Source organism: Mytilus californianus, unplaced genomic scaffold (assembly GCF_021869535.1).
Source record: "Mytilus californianus isolate M0D057914Y unplaced genomic scaffold, xbMytCali1.0.p SCAF_5, whole genome shotgun sequence".
NCBI lineage: Eukaryota > Metazoa > Mollusca > Bivalvia > Mytilida > Mytilidae > Mytilus > Mytilus californianus.
Window position 1 is genome coordinate 78,547,023 of NW_026262701.1, and position 18,300 is coordinate 78,565,322.

The window sequence follows — 18,300 nt, forward strand, 5'->3', positions numbered from 1 at the left end:
AAGGAACAAGTTGTTGTTCTTTCATGACATAAAATCCCTACATGTACTTGTCATAACCTAAAGTAAAGTACCAAGTTGTTCTTTCATGACATAAAATCCCTACATGTACTTGTCATAACCTAAAGCAAAGAAACAAGATGTTGTTCTTTCATGACATAAAATCCCTACATGTACTTGTCATAACCTAAAGCAAAGAAACAAGATGTTGTTCTTTCATGGCATAAAATCCCTACATGTACTTGTCATAACCTAAAGTAAAGGAACAAGATGTTGTTCTTTCATGATATAAAATCCCTACATGTACTTGTCATAACCTAAAGCAAAAGAACAAAATGTTATTCTTTCGTGACATAAAATCCCTACATGTACTTGTCATTACATAAAGCAAAGGAACAAGATTTTGTGCTTTCATGACATAAAATCCCTACATGTACTTGACAAAACCTAAAGCAACAGAACAAGATGTTGTTCTTTCATGACATAAAAAATCCCTACATGTACTTGACATAACCTCAAGCAAAGGAACAAGATGTTGTTCTTTCGTGACATAAAATCCCTACATGTACTTGACATAACCTAAAGTAAAGGAACAAGATGTTGTTCTTTCATGACATAAAATTCCTACATTTACCTAAATTTTGCCTTGCAAATGGTCAGTTAGATATAAGAAATTAATACATGCATTAATCAAATCTACCCAGATATAACTGCATGATTCAGGTAATTTGCCTTCAATTTTTCAGAGCAATTTTATCTTCCACAATATCAAAATAGTAAATAGCTCTCGCTATGAATTGATCAATTTGAATTGATCATTTGCAATAGATTGAGGTGTTTTTGCACTTTTAAATATCTTTTAGCAAGTTAAAATATAACATCCTTGTCCCCCAAACTTTGCATTAGTCACAAAGCATTTCATAATGAGCTAATCCATCTGCAATATTACTACATTCTTAAAATGTCAATGTATCTTTTACCATTTTTAACCTGCACCAAATACTAAGTAAAATTTCGTTTTAAACAATAGAATACCTAGGATATAATGAATCATCTACAACTGTTCACATCAATCTTAATGTACAAGTTTATGTAAAAACATGGTTGAGAAATTTTCAACAAAAATTTGTTCAAAATTGAAAAAAATAACAGATTTTCACTGCTAATTAACTATTCTGGCACATAGATGGATGAATACAACAAAATACTGATACATGTACTATCCCCCAGATGTTAAAACTTCCCGCAGCAATGACAAATATCCAACCAGTTAACACATACATGTATAGAAAATTATCAACAAGTACTTGAAGCAAGGTGTGCACAAGTGCTTTCAAGAGGTTAATTACCTATTCACTAGTAACAACTTTCGATGTTTTAATTTGTATATGATATGTGTAGTAAGTTTAATACTTAATCAGACTAATAGTAATACAAGGCGATCTTCAAAAAACAATTTTCATTTATGCAATATGGATGAAGAGTCCTTCCCTATGGCCTAATTGTTGGAGAAACCAGCCTACAAAGCAAACTTGAATGCTGCTTTGTATTGTGTTGTGTTTTGTTGGGTTGCTGTCTCATTGGTGTTTATCAAACATCTCCTTTTATTAATATTGCAAATTTCAATAAAGAACTATTTACTGTAAGATAAAGCTAAGAATGTACAATTTACCTTGTTCATATATAAATATGACTCCACCTTTGAATTTCAACTTAATGATACAAATTACAATCATTACACGCCATTATCGTCAGCAGTAAATATAAAAATGCTAGGAGGTTGACACTTCATATAATGATCAATGATGTACAAAACTTATCAATTCTGTTGAATAATAGATAAATGAATGAAGCAAAAAAATAATAAAAGTGAGCAACTGAAGCATATAAGATGGATCTAAAATGTAATATTACCTTACAGCCCATCATTTACTGAAGTCCGTGATTGCTCTGACATCTGACAGCCTGTTTTGGACTTGCTGGGGTCCTGGGACCACCAATTCAAAAAAAAAATGCCTACTAACGTCAGAGCAATTTGTTGCTGTTCCTTACTTTAACAATTTAGCATGACAAATCTGAACATGCAGTAATCCCTGACTCCCTGGGAGAGCTACTGTGTATATTATTTTTTCCGATGCTTAAAAGTAATACTTAAACAACAAAAAATTATTGATGTATATAGCTTTTGTTTGTTTTTTGTCTCTGTTCTAGTTACAAAATATTCCAAAACAATAAATTAAATGGAATTCTTTCTGGAGTAATTCTGTATTCAACGGACAATTGTTTCATTTTAAAGATTAATGGAAATATATATACATTATGAAAAAGGAAAATTCTTTAATTACAATGTGGAAAGAATAATAGTTTAAAAATTCTACAAACATAGTAACACAATCATAAGCATTTGTATGTAACTAAGGTATTTATAATTTATCCTGAAATATGAGGTGGCAAAACTTTCTATACATGTCATAGATTATCTTTAACATAAACGTATGTCATTCTTTTGCACAGCATTAAATTCAAATATATCGATGTAAAATTGACAGTTGAATTTCGAAAAATTAATGATACCTTTAAGGTAGAATGACCGTATACCACCACCTTAGATTGTAAAATAGCAGTACACAATTAGTCTAATTCTTAGGTTAAATCTGCAGATTTTGAGACAGATTGGCAATTGATGTGTAAAACTTTTTATTTGAATAAAGAAAAAATAGTTATTAATTGCATTATTTAGACTGTTTTAATAAATACCAAATATTTAAAAAAAAAAAAAAAAAAAAAAATTTCAACTTAGCCAATGATTGAAGGGGTGATAACTCTTACAGTAAAATTTTTTATAAAGGAATATTAATGAAATTTTCATTTCTTACTTGTAGCAAGAAAATAAGTTAGTTGACACCATTTTTTCCTTTTATTTACTTAGAGAATATCATACAACCTATCTTCTCATATTTTATTTCAAAATTCTATCTCAATAATTTCTTTTTATTCACAAAAAAGTGTTGTTTTATGAAAAAAATCTATGCAAAATAGGGCAATTTTGCTTGAAAATTAGCACAGTGACCTTATGTATTATATTTATGAAAAAGCATGGTAAAAATGTACATTTTTGCATAGTATATAAAGATTCTATCTGAGGAAATATATGCCGATGATCTTCCTTAATAGACAAAATGTGAGTCTACAAAATAAAACGTGTGTCGCCTACCATCTGAAATAATATATCTTAAATAAAAAAAATATTAGGGTCTATGTTTTGGTATAGGAAACTGCAAAACTCGTAAAAATAGCATGTGCACAACTTCATGTACTGTGCATGTATAGTTGAATTCTGTCGTGCCATTTGACAGAGACTGACGGAGACTACGAAGACAACACTAAAAAGACAACACTGAGATTGCAGATGACAACGAAGGAAGACCACAGAAGTGATCCTGCTCGACGGTTCAGCTAAACAGATAAACTATGATATTCTATAGGCCTCCAAACTTAGGAAAAGTTTTTTGTACTGATGTATTATGTTAAAATTATTAGGACCCTTTTGAGATTGAACAAACTTTTTATTAAGTACATTGTTGCAAAATTAGATTTAGGAGACATTTTAATAAAGTGCATTTTTGCAAAATTAGCTCTATGTGCAATGTTATTAATAGCAATTTATATAAGACTGTGCATTATATTTTACTAAAAAAAAATTTCATCACATTATTTACTATTTGTAGTCAAACCAGTCAATAATATTTCAAATTTCATGATATACTTTTACTTTTCTTTACTTTGAGAATCCCTTACCCTCAATTTCTTTTCAAAATTCTAACATCACCATACTTTATATCTGGTTCCATGTGACAAAAAGTCCTACTGGATAAACCTAGACCTACCAGATAGGAAAATTACATAACTTGCACAAGTCAGAAATTGGTTTAGATAAAGCTCAACATAACACAGTGACCTATAGTTACTATAACACCTTAATATACATTTGATAACGGTAACACAGTATTCAAGGTCAAATTATGTACTAAACTGATCTCAATTTTTACCGAAAAGAGAAGAAATTACATGTTGAGGAAATGGAACTGTGGGAAATCTAATATTTGGATTGTGTTAAAACTTAAGATTTGATAAAAAAAATATCTGATAACAGAAATTACCAAAAATATGGACAGTACAACAGACCAAAGCAAATATCAACAACCAAATCCTCAGATAAAATTGACAAACAAAAACAAACAACTAAGAACAATGCATGGACAAGATAGCATAACTAAGAATATGCACAAAATGTATCAAATCTCAATATGAACTCAGGTATCCCATGCAGATGCAGTACTAGTTATGACAGCACTTTACAGTAGCTACAGTCAAAGCTGATTTATCTGTAATCAAGCAACTTTGTTATTTTTTAAATCTTTACTTAGTCAGTAGATTTGGCAGTAAATTTCATAAAGCTTTGGCCCTTCAGACCTACCAAATTTCCCCATGAGAGGTGTTGACCTTTGGCCCTTCAGACCTACCAAATTTCCCCATGAGAGGTGTTGACCTGACTCTTAAAAAATTCTCTGTTATATATAAACTGAATACTTCAAAACAAGGCATTCAAAGGGGTTAAAGTAGCACGAGGCACATATATACTCATTCAAAGGGGTTAAAGTAGCACGAGGCACATATATACTCATTCAAAGGGGTTAAAGTAGCATGAGGCACATATATACTCATTCAAAGGGGTTAAAGTAGCATGAGGCACATATATACTCATTCAAAGGGGTTAAAGTAGCACGAGGCACATATATACTCATTCAAAGGGGTTAAAGTAGCATGAGGCACATATATACTCATTCAAAGGGGTTAAAGTAGCACGAGGCACATATATACTCATTCAAAGGGGTTAAAGTAGCACGAGGCACATATATACTCATTCAAAGGGGTTAAAGTAGCATGAGGCACATATATACTCATTCAAAGGGGTTAAAGTAGCATGAGGCACATATATACTCATTCAAAGGGGTTAAAGTAGCACGAGGCACATATATACTCATTCAAAGGGGTTAAAGTAGCATGAGGCACATATATACTCATTCAAAGGGGTTAAAGTAGCACGAGGCACATATATACTCATTCAAAGGGGTTAAAGTAGCACGAGGCACATATATACTCATTCAAAGGGGTTAAAGTAGCATGAGGCACATATATACTCATTCAAAGGGGTTAAAGTAGCATGAGGCACATATATACTCATTCAAAGGGGTTAAAGTAGCATGAGGCACATATATACTCATTCAAAGGGGTTAAAGTAGCACGAGGCACATATATACTCATTCAAAGGGGTTAAAGTAGCATGAGGCACATATATACTCATTCAAAGGGGTTAAAGTAGCATGAGGCACATATATACTCATTCAAAGGGGTTAAAGTAGCATGAGGCACATATATACTCATTCAAAGGGGTTAAAGTAGCATGAGGCACATATATACTCATTCAAAGGGGTTAAAGTAGCACGAGGCACATATATACTCATTCAAAGGGGTTAAAGTAGCATGAGGCACATATATACTCATTCAAAGGGGTTAAAGTAGCACGAGGCACATATATACTCATTCAAAGGGGTTAAAGTAGCATGAGGCACATATATACTCATTCAAAGGGGTTAAAGTAGCATGAGGCACATATATACTCATTCAAAGGGGTTAAAGTAACATGAGGCACATATATACTCATTCAAAGGGGTTAAAGTAGCACGAGGCACATATATACTCATTCAAAGGGGTTAAAGTAGCACGAGGCACATATATACTCATTCAAAGGGGTTAAAGTAGCACGAGGCACATATATACTCATTCAAAGGGGTTAAAGTAGCATGAGGCACATATATACTCATTCAAAGGGGTTAAAGTAGCATGGGGCACATATATACTCATTCAAAACCATAGCTTATAATAAGATCACTAATGACATGTATAAGAGAAGCATTCAGCCATTCAGTCATCTTGAGCTGAAAAACCCAAACGATGATTTTGTGAAGTTGGTAGGGGTGGGTTTGTTGAATTACTTAAGCAGGGTACAAAGTGTTTTTGTGTCATGATGTAATCTAGGATGCATTCTATCGTCTATTTTTTTAGTATCTTAAAAAGAGACTGGATATATCGTAGAAACTGGAGATTTTAATGCCTTAAATTTTTTTGCCGTTATCCTGTGGCTTGACAATTGATGCTATTCCTCTCAGCATAATCCAGTTTTAAGTAGTTTGCTGGAAGATTGGACAATTAGAACTCCAGTACTTAGTTAACCTTTAATTTAATGTGGTATTTATTTTATGTAGGAAATCATCTCACAAGTTAAGTAGAAGCCCTCTTCCCATTAAACTCATAATGACTTTTCAGTCTTCAAAAAGTATAAAACACCGAATGTACTTTTAATAGCAAAATAAGTAAAAAATTCTATAACAAATTATATGCACATTATGTAACAACCTGAAGTAGCAATGTCTATTTACCTAAATGTTAAATAGCAATTATCCAGCCCCTCAAAATCAATCTAAAGTAATGACTTTAGCATGTAACTATAAAATCCCCCTAGCTGTGAGACCTTCTTTACTAATTAATGTCAATAAATCGCTCTTGATGAAGTGGTAGGAAATCTATATGATTATTATTTATGTGTATAAAGATTTATGGCTTGTTGTTATCTACCTGTATGACTACTTTGCAGGTTAACACTTCAAAACATATAATACAATCTGTTTCAATCATTTCTTTTATTTTGGTTAAGTAAGCTGAAATCCCCATTTGCTATGACACATCTCTAATTAGCCAGATAGAACACAAAATGCAATGCTATGCTTTTTTATCTAATGCAACACAGAAATAACAAAAGCAACAAAAAAAGGGACAGCATGAACATGTACTGTCTAATTATTTTGGTAATCAAGAATTGCTTAGAAGTCCATATACAAATAAGGAGATGTGGTATTATTGCCAATGAGACAACTATCCACCAGAGTTCAAATGACTTCTGACTTCTCTTTATATTTGAATATAAAAATATTTAATAAAGTAATATTTAAAGAAATCAAACCTTTAATTCTCTGTAAACTACCTATAATTTTAAAAACTGGAACTTCAAAACAGACTTCATCTAAACATGAGAACAGTATATTATTTAAATAATAAATATTTTCCAGAAGATGATAACTAAGAAAAATATTATCATAATTGCTTTACATAACTACTAGAGATTTGGTCATTTAAACTTATTAATTGTATATATATATATATAAACCTATATTTTGCAAAACCTGTTAAAATCTATCAATATATATTTGTGGGATATCATTTACAAAAGTTATCTTGGTACTGTGACTCTTATGCCCTGCACCCTTCAGTGAATCTAACATTTTACAAGGCAACTGTAACTCTTATGCCCTGTGCCCTAAGTGAATCTAACATTTTACAAGGCAACTGTAACTCTTATGCCCTGCCCCCTTAGTGTTCTTAGAATTCACCAGACCACTTTGACTCTTATACTCTTCCCTATAGTGTCCTTAACATCTCATCAGGCTACTGTGACTCTTATACCCTGTCCCCTAAGTGTGCCTAACTCACTAGGCTATTGTGACTCTTATGCCCTGCCCCTGTAGTGTTCTTATCATCTCACCAGGCCACATTGACTCTTATGTCATCCCCTACAGTGTGCCTAACATCACACTAGGCTAATGTAACTCTTATGCCCTGCCCCCTTAGTGTCCTTAACATCTCATCAGGCTACTGTGACTCTTATACCCTGCCCCCTAAGTGTGCCTAACTCACTAGGCTATTGTGACTCTTATGCCCTGCCCCTATAGTGTTCTTATCATCTCACCAGGCTACTTTGACTCTTATGTAATCCCCTACAGTGTGCCTAACATCACACTAGGCTAATGTAACTCTTATGCCCTGCCCCCTTAGTGTCCTTAACATCTCACCAGGCCACTTTGACTTTTATGTCCTTCCCCATTGCGTGCCTGACATCTCACTAGGCTACTATGACACTGATATCTTGCCCCCTTAAGTGTTCTTAGCATCTCATCAGGCCACTTTGACTCTAATTCCATTCACCATAGTGTGCCTAACATCTCACCAGGCCACTTTGACTCTTATTCCCTTCCCCATACTGTGCCCAACAATTTACCAGGCTACTGTGACTAATATGCCCTGCCCTAACAGTGGCGTACATCTCACAAGGCCATTGCGACTATTATGCACTGCCTCCTATGCATACCTAACATCTTACTAGGCTACAGTGACTCTTATGTTCTACCCTAAGTGTGCCGAACATCTCACCAGGCCAATCTGGTGCTAATGCCAGGCCTCCTATGTGTGTCAGTACAGTTGACGGTCGTTCTTGGGTACTACAAACTGCAAAACTGTTTGAAATCATACATCCCCAAAAAAAGAAATCTTCCTTCGCCAAAAAAAAATCAAATTACATGTACAATGACCTTTGCACTATATGACTTTGATATTAAGAGGATTCAGGTAAGACCTCATACCAAATCATTGTAGCAAGTTTTGTGTAAAGCAGGTGTACAGTGTAACCTCTACTTTGTACATGTCTTAATTGTGTCATGGACATACTCAATCACTGCATTGGTAACTTTGTTGCAATGGATAATTAAGAACTTATACTATAGCATTATGTTCTGTAGAATTCCAGTAAGTTTCAATGAAATTGATCTACTATTTTAAGGTGCTGATCTATATTTAATAAGACATTTTAACTCATTTGTAAAAATAGCAAATGAAAAGATAAAACAAAATTCGTGTTTCATTGTGGAAACAAAACAAATATAAATAGGGATTGTCTTAACCAATTGAAGCATTGAGAATTCTCTTGAGTGTTTCACTGAAATCAATTCAGTGGTATAGAGGATTTAAATAAGAAATATAGACTGACAAACAAAATCTCTAAACCAACCCCTGATTTCCAGAGCAATGGTATAACAAAAGCTGCAGTCAATACTTACAAACAACTCAGGAATAATCTACTGTGCAATTTTATACGAAAAGGGAACAGGTGTCCAAGCAATATCAACTGTAAATTTTCTACTTTGAATACAATTAATAAGTGAAAATAATCATTGTAAATATATATATTTTTATACTTAAGTATGCATGTCTAACAAGATTATTTCACATCATTTAACCACTACAATGAGCTGATATCAGTGATCTCCCTTGGGTACATGGAAAACTGATTTTACTATACCAACATGTAGAACTGTAGATGCTTCAATTTGTATTACAATAGGTTAAAGTTTACATGACCTAAAAAAAAATCTTTTAGGTTACTGTGGTAAAGTTATTTTGAGAAGAACTTTCCCATAAGGCCTAGTAAACTTACAGTCAATTATTTGTCCTTCTTAAATAAAATCTAGAATTTTACAAAACTTAAATTCATATTTACAATCGAGGGGTTGGTTGGACTTTGGGTATTTGTTTAACATCAAAAGGTTAATCTGACAAAATCTCCAAGGTGAGTAGTGACATGGACATGAACCCTGTCTTGTACAGGGACAAGATGAGGCAAATATCTCGTAAAGTTAACTTGAAGACATGTCAACCCACACAGACATCTTTCTCTAAACCAACTAGGCATTTTTCTTACTTCTAAATGGTGTATGTTTGGTGGAGAAGCAGTAAATATCAACTTCTAATGCCTATGAACCAACAACATATTGAATCCAGTACCAAAGGTTTAAATGAAAGTTTTCCAAAAAGTCATCTCCTCTTGGTCAAGGTATTAATAAACTTTTATCAGTTCACTTGTCCCATTGAATAAATACAATAGCTATTGTTCTCTGTGTAGTTTATTCAATGGGACCTTTAAATTATCCATCACCATTGATAAATTTACCTGAACTAAAAAATTATCTTCTTAGTAGATGAAAATACATGTTTCAAGTGAATCTGTATTAGTTATCCCTCTAGGACGCGGTGTGTCAGTGTTAGATCAACCGGATGGCCAGAGGCCAGAGGGTGATCTTACACTGACGCACCAAGTCGGAGTGGGATAACTTTTTTACATCCCAGCTCTTCAAGACTATATGAAAAAAATATTTACGTCTCATAACATCATGCCATACAATAATTATAATATACTTTATATATTACTATAAAGTATATACCCTTGATGAGCCCAGAATACAATGTTTAAATATGTTGAATTAACAGTGAGTTTGTATCTAGTCATCCCAGTATAGGGGTATGAATCGTGGCTTCATATGCTTAAGGTCTTGAGTTTGATTCCCCGCATAGTCACTGGAAATTTAGTGGATTTTATTCTGCATAAATTTTGAAAGTTAGTCTTTATTCCAAATAAATATTTCTAAGTTTTATTGTGTGTTCAACATTCCCACCAAAATGTTACGAAACAAAAGAAAGCATGCAGAACAAAGAAACTCAAGGTAGGGTGATCTGGTAGGGGTGATCTGACTCAGATCACAACTGTTAGATGTAAGTGGAAAAGTATCATTTCTTTTACAATAAATGTACAAAATTAAATCACTCATGCAAATTAGTTGGTTGAAAGTATCATAACAATATACATGTACAGTGGATTCACTTTCATATGTGGGGTTCTAATTTTCGTGGATTTTGATGAGAGAAAAAGGTAAACCACAAATTTAAAGGTTCTACAAATATAAAAGTTCAATAAAGTATAAAATTACTTTAGGCTTCTTTGCAGGCTTTGGGAAATTGATTAAATCAGATATCCACAAAAATACAATTTTTTCACACTCCACGAAAATAAATGAGTACACATGCAGTACAATAAATCATTTAGAATGGTGCAAAGAAATAAATGTCAACATGGCATATAGTGGAAATGATTTAATACATAACCGTATGATAGTATGGGTAAAATCCTTAACCATTCTGCTAAGTCTGTATACAAACAATTTAGATCAAATATTTACCATTATTTATAACTGTATTCCATTAATGTTAATTTTCAAACTGTCACTGACTTCCTCCTTTAAACACCAATTGAAAGTCTACCTATTTTGATTAATCATTTCATAATTGTAAACATTTATATCTGTAACTGATATATATACATCATTTCCTTGTGGCATCATATACACATACATGTACAAGTGTCTACAAGTACTTTCTTGGACAGGATTGGTCCGTCTCGAAGATAAGACCATCGGTAGATCCGGGACCATGGTCACTGATAATCATTTATGTTAGAGTTTACATAAGAACATGACAATTATACATGTAGATTAGAACATTTAGTAGATAAAGGATGTAAAAAGCAAATCAAAATCACAAACTACTTAAGGAAGATACTGCATTCTGCAACATGAAAAGTCTAATCAATTTCAAAATTATTTTACTGGTATATGTGAAAGGCCATTTATCAAATAAAGTAGTATGTACATTGCAATTTTTAATGATTTATCACAGGAAATTGACAACCATGCAGTCTTTTCAATATTACTGAAATGTAATTAGGAACAAAAAAAAACTATTCTTATCATAAATGCTAGATGCAAGTTGAAATCATTATACATTTGTAAAAGCATTTTATTGAAATTCAATCGATGCATGAGGAAGAAATTCTTGTTCTTACATTATATGAAATCTACATGCTTTGAAACATGTTTCTATTGGTTTAATATGCCACTTATTCATCAAATGTGCCATGAAAATGCATAGTTTAGCAGCTACAACTTAGGAACTTACTTATTTCTTGTTTCTCATACTACTAGCCAAACTTAATTAGCAAATGTGACAATAAACATGAAATCATGATATAGTAACAATGATGAAAACTACAACAGCACACTTGACATTTATGAGCAACACTTGGGAAATAGACATCAGACAAAAATCTTTTTTTTTCACATGTGTTATACACAGAGCCACAGGCATTTTATATATGGCACCATATGGAACTTCAGTAAAATCATGTATACAATGAGGGAAAAAATTCTTTCCTTCTGTGAAGACAAGTTTGACATGTTTCAAAAAAATTTTGTATTTAAAGAGGATTACAGATTCCAAACTACATCTATGCAACATATTCTATTAACTCTGATTTTTCTGAATAATAAATTATGAGGTTACACCTGCCCTATATCACAAAAACTTTAAAAATAGCAGGTCTCCTATAAATGTGCAGTTTTAGCTAATATAGGAGGATCTAGAATACAATGTATATGTACATGAATGCCCTATTGAGGTGTACACATGGTTTCTTAGCAGGGATAGAAAAGATATATTTTTTTCCTAAGTTAATTATATAAGCTTTTCTGAAATAAAAGAAGAATGTGTCTGAGGACACGAATGCCCCCGCTAAAGCTTGCTTATAATATGTGAAAATACTTTTTGGACAGATGGAAAGACAGACAGAAGAGTAACACTTAATGCCCCCTTCACCTTGCAACAGGGCACAAAAAACATTTAAATTTTGTAGCATGCAGATATCATTCTGTATCCCTGTACAACAGATATTGTTCTTACTAATTAACACCCAATGTTGTAGACTTGTATTCACTCCAATATGATTGAATAGCAGAGATACTATTCATAACAGTAACAATGGTACTGTTACTGGAGTCCTCTCTCAAATTTATAATTCTACTAGTTAATATATATATCAACAATTGCAAGTTATCAGTTGGGTGCCAGTGAACAATATATATAATAACAGGTGCAGAATGGGTGAAAAATATTTGACGATTTAAGGACATAAAATTAAAATTACCTTTGTATTTACCAATTTCTCTAATGCACAAAACATTTGTATCACATATCTGTATAAATTACTTGGGAAATATCAGTCATTCTCATCTGAAATAAAATTAACATAAAAAGTGAAATAAACCATAAAAATCAAGGTACTACGTATACTAGTACATCTCACAACTATTTGAACCTTCTTAAATAAAAGATGTGTAGATGAAAACAAAAGGAACAAGACTACACTGAAGTAATTTAATATTCTATCCATGATAAAATTAACTTTTATTTACATTTTTTTTTGTAAAAATAAGTTCTATGAATTTGTGTAGATCTGGTCTCTTTAATTATTTATAGATATATTCATGTATATATATATACATGTACATGTAAAACTAAATAGTAGCATATTTACTATTTGCTGAATGTTTAAATCGAAAATCAAAACCTGAAATCATCATAAACTAAAACAAAACTTTCGAGAAATCAACCACATTCTTCTGAACTTTAAAGTGTGTTAAATTCAACATAGCTGGGCAATTTATACAGTTCTCTAGCTTACAGTACATGCAGTAGACACTGGTCTATTGTCATACAAAAAAAAATTTAACTTCTCAATATCTCCTTCTTTTTATGTTGTTTGGTTTGCTGTGGCATTGTCATATGTCAGCTTCTGACAAATCTAATTCAATTCATATTAATCAATACACATTGTATCTGGTCTATGTCAACATGACTTTTCTACTAATTTCAAACTGATTAAAATATGGAAAATGGTATCTTTTAATAAAATAATTCTTTTTAATGTCAACTGTGTAACTCCACTTAGCATAGAATATATGCATACATTCAAGTAAAATAAACAAGAGTGCACACGCTGAAATGTCTCGCCTTCTTTACTAACCATTGATTTTATGTTGCTAGTCCTAAATATAAAGCTTTACTACAAGTATCACATAAACTTAACATGATCCAAGAAAATGAGGTCAAGGTCAGATAAACCAAACGAGAAATACGTGTACACCTTACAATCATTCAATACACCAAATATAGTTGACCTATTGCTTATAATTTCTAAGAAACAACACTTAACCAAGAAAACTAAACATTGAACCATGAAAATGAGGTCAAGGTCAGATGAACCATGCCAGACAGACATGTACACCTTACAATCAATCTATGCATTAAATATAGTTGACCTATTGCTTATAGTATCTAAGAAACAAACTTAACCATGAAAACTTAACACTGACCAATGAACCATGAAAATGAGGTCAAGGTCAGATGATACCTGCATAAGAGACATATACACCTTACAATCCTTCCATACAACAAATATAAATGACCTATTGCATATAGTTTAAGAAAAACAGACCAAAACACAAAAAACTTAACACTGAGCAATGAACTGTGAAAATGAAGTCAAGGTCAAATAAAACCTGCGAGACTGACATGTACATCATAAAATATTTCCATACACCAAATATAGTTGACCTATTGCATATACATCTGTAGTATTAGAAAAAAAGACCAAAACACAAAAACTTAACTTTGACCACTGAACCATAAAAATGAGGTCAAGGTCAGATGACACCTGCCAGTTGGACATGTACACCTTACAATCATTCCATACACCAAATATAGTAGACCTATTGCTTATAGTATCTGATATATGGACTTGACCACGAAAACTTAACCTTGTTCACTGATCCATGAAATGAGGTCAAGGTCATTTGAAAACTGTCTGACAGGCATGAGGACCTTGCAAGGTATGCACACACTAAAAATAGTTATCCTATTACTCATAATAAGAAAGAAATTAACATTTCAAATAAAATGCTCCGCTGGGGCGCAGCTTGATACGACCGCAGAGGTCGAACCCTGAACAGTTGGGGCCAGTACACAACATTCAAGCTTGATACAGCACTGAATTTGGATTGTAATTAAATATTTGACACAGCATAGGTTTCTGACACAGAATGAAAGTGGTCTAAGAACTTAAAAAATTTTAATTTACCTATTCAAACCATATCATTATTATTTGCTTTTATATATAAATCAGAAATAACCAATTTAAAATGGAAAATTTTAAAGAAAAAAAAGGAAAAAAAAATCCCCCCCCCCCCAATTTTTGAACCCCCTTATGATTCATCACCCCCAATTTCAATCCCAGCCTTCCCTTTGTGGTATGGTACCTTGCAGTACAATTTCAGAGAGATCCATAAACTTGAACACAAGTTATTGTCTGGAAACTAGAAAAATGCTTGTTTTTTTGGCCCCTTTTTTGCCCCAAATTCCTACACATTTAGGGCAATTACCCCCAAACTCAAACCCAGCTTTCCCTTTGTGATATGGAACCTCGCAGTACAATTTCATAAAGATCCATACACTTACACACAAGTTATTGTCCTGAAACTAGAAAAATGCTTGTTTTTTTGCCCCTTTATGGCCCCTAATTCCTAAAATTTTGAGGCAATTACCCCCAAAATCAATCTTAGCCTTCCCTTTGTGGTATTGTACCTTGCAGTACAATTTCAGAGAGATCTATACACTTGAACACAAGTTATTGTCTGGAAACTAGAAAAATGCTTATTTTTGGCCCCTTTTTCCTAAACTTTTTGGGCAAATACCCCCAAACTCAATTCCAGCTTTTCCTTTGTGATATGGAACCTTGTAGTACAATTTCAGAAAGATCCATACACTTACACACAAGTTATTGTCATGAAACTAGAAAAATGTTTGTTTTTTGCCCCTTTTTGGCCCCTAATTCCTAAAATTTGGAGGCAATTACCCCCAAAATCAATCCCAGCATTCCCTTTGAGATATGGAACCTTGTGGTACAATGTCAGAGAGATCCATACACTTACACACAAGTTATGTCTGGAAGTTACAAAAAAGCTTATTTTTTTCCCCTTTTTGGCCCTTAATTCCTTAACTGTTGGTACCATAACCCCCAAAATCAATCCCCACCTTCCTTTTGTGGTATTGAACCTTATGGTAAAATTTCATTGAGATCTATTCACTTAAACTAAAGTTAGAGTGCGAAAACTAATGTGTCTTCGGACGACGATGACGACGACAACGTCATACCAATATATGACCACAAAAATTTTTTTGCAGTTGTATAAAAATCTTAACTTTTTCTTCAAGTAGTCACTGAACCATGAAAATGAGGTCAAGGACAATGGACATATACGACAGACGGAAACTTCATAACATAAAGCATCTATATACAAAGTATAAAGCATCCAGGTCTTCCTCCTTCTAAAATATAAAGCTTTAGAGAAGTTAGGTAATGCCACCCCCACCGTATCACTATATCCCTATGTTGAGCTTTCTGTGACAGAAGTTGCAGGCTCGACAAAAACTATTTCCGAATATATAAATATATTTAAACTAACAAGAACTAGGCCAAATCACAGCAGATTTAAAATCATTATAATCTTCAACATTCCAATTTACTAGGATGAAACTAAAACAAAGTTAACCTTATTGTACTTGTATGCATAGGTTTTGTATAGCTTCTATGTTACATATTGTTATGTCAAATAAATTTCATAAATATCTACCTATTGTTTTCAATTCCACATACATGTTTTTGAATTTTTAACATGTAATTTTAAAATATTATAATCTATATTAATGGTATCCCAAAATATGTCAGTTTTTCAAATACTAACACCTCCTGAAATGAAAGCTGATTTTTTATCAGCTATAGTTAGTGGAGGGGATAAGCCGACTGCGCAATGCTAGGCGGTGTTGTCATAGAAGTGAGATGTGAAAGTACATGTTCCAGCCCAGTTGGGGAGGAAGTAAAGAATCAGATCTACTCTTACATTGTTAGGTTGATTTTCTAGGCACTTTATAATACAAACTGTACATGTATGTATTTCTAATCTATGTACATGTAAGTACAAGGTACATGTATAACTACACCAAAATAATCCTTAACAAAAGTTACATAATTATATTAAACAATTATTAATCCTATAATGGCTGAATTGTTTAGTAATGAATTGATTAATTTTTGATAGCTTAACGTCCAGTGGCTTATATTTCATGCATGTTCAGGACGAGAACAAATTAACAATATATATAATAGGTAGGTCCTGTAAAAGAAGGCGTCAGTGTGAAGGTCTTGGAAATTTGGACTGCCAAGTGTTTGAAAATGGGGCTATATTGGAGAGGGACAGAAATTTTGTCTTGCAACCCCTCAAAGAGTTGTTGCAAGGGTTCTTAATGTGCAGAGAGCATGGCACTCTCTTCAAAGAGGCATAAGATTTAATGTCCCCATTCTAACCAGACATGGCTGCATACTATTACATCCCATACAGCCAAACGGACCCCAGATTTGGCAAGGGTATATTACTGCCAGTTGGAAGAACATCAAACGAAAGTGACCAGTATTTCTATTCCCCTTACCATTGGGGAAGGTTGGTCATGGAAAAGAGAAGACAATACTGAGCATACACTGTACTTGACGAAGCAGTTTAAAAACGAAAGGCTAATGCAAAGTCATTTTCAAATTAAAAGAACACATGTACTACAAACTTTTCCAATTCTTACTCTTGACTAAAATTAAACTTTGCATCACCATTTACATGAATTTACTGAATTTTTATATCTTATATTTATGAAATACAATATTAAAATCTCAATATGCTAAATTTATTTTTCTTCCAACATAACAAGTGCTTGTGAAAACCCCTCTCATAAATATTGTTTCTACTATTTTGGAAAAGATAACAATTTTGAGATATATTTACAAATACAATTCAAAATAACACTTTGTTGTAAAAAATTACATGTATGTGTATAAAATTATTAATGATACAATAATATTAATAAGAACTGAAGGAAAATTCCATATATAAATTAATATATTTTTTTAATCAAACAAGATATCAAAAAATTCAAATGTAAGTTTTGTATAAAATTTCACAACCATTTTAAATATATGTTAAAAGCTTAGTTTTATCCCCTGTTGCATACAGAAGCTACTGTAAATGCATATTTCTACATTCTAATTTAAATATGATAGAAACATCTGATAGATTATGCTATACATGTACATATAAAAATAAGAAGATGTGGTATGCTTGCCAATGAGACAACTCTCCAACAGAGACCAGATTTGAATGACATTGAAGTTAACTATATATATAAAAATAAGAAGATGTGGTACATGTATGTTTGCCAATGAGACAACTCTCCATCACAGACCAGATTTAAATGACATAGAAGTTAACAACTATAGCTCACTGTACAGCCTTCAACAATAAGCAAAACCCATACCATATAGTCAGCAATAAAAGGCCCAGAAATGATAAATGTAAAACAATTCACACAAGAAAACTAACGGCCTAATTTATGGACAAAACAATGAATGAAAATCATTTCAGTACTATTAGCTATATTGCGGCGAACAGATTTTATTGTTACAGGAAGCCAGAGTGCCCAAGGAGAACCAACTACCTTCGGTAGGAATGATCAATCTGACAATCCTTTGTAAATTAACATTGGAGTTGAACGCATCTGCAATGTATGGCAGTCGAATTCAGCAATTAA

At 32.7% G+C, this 18,300-nt stretch overlaps 1 protein-coding gene across 3 annotated transcripts in view; it reads right to left on the reverse strand.

Annotated features, from left to right (window-relative positions):
- The window catches only part of LOC127701475 (uncharacterized), a 104,705-nt gene that overhangs the window by 79,745 nt on the left and 6,660 nt on the right, over positions 1-18,300 (reverse strand). The window contains exon 2 of one of the 3 annotated variants that reach the window (XM_052205347.1): positions 12,758-12,843. The gene's annotated coding sequence lies outside the window, so the exon portion shown is untranslated. Of the gene's footprint in view, positions 1-1,911; positions 2,083-10,958; positions 11,116-12,757; positions 12,844-18,300 lie in introns of those variants that run through there. The other 2 variants (XM_052205348.1, XM_052205349.1) reach the window with 2 other exon arrangements.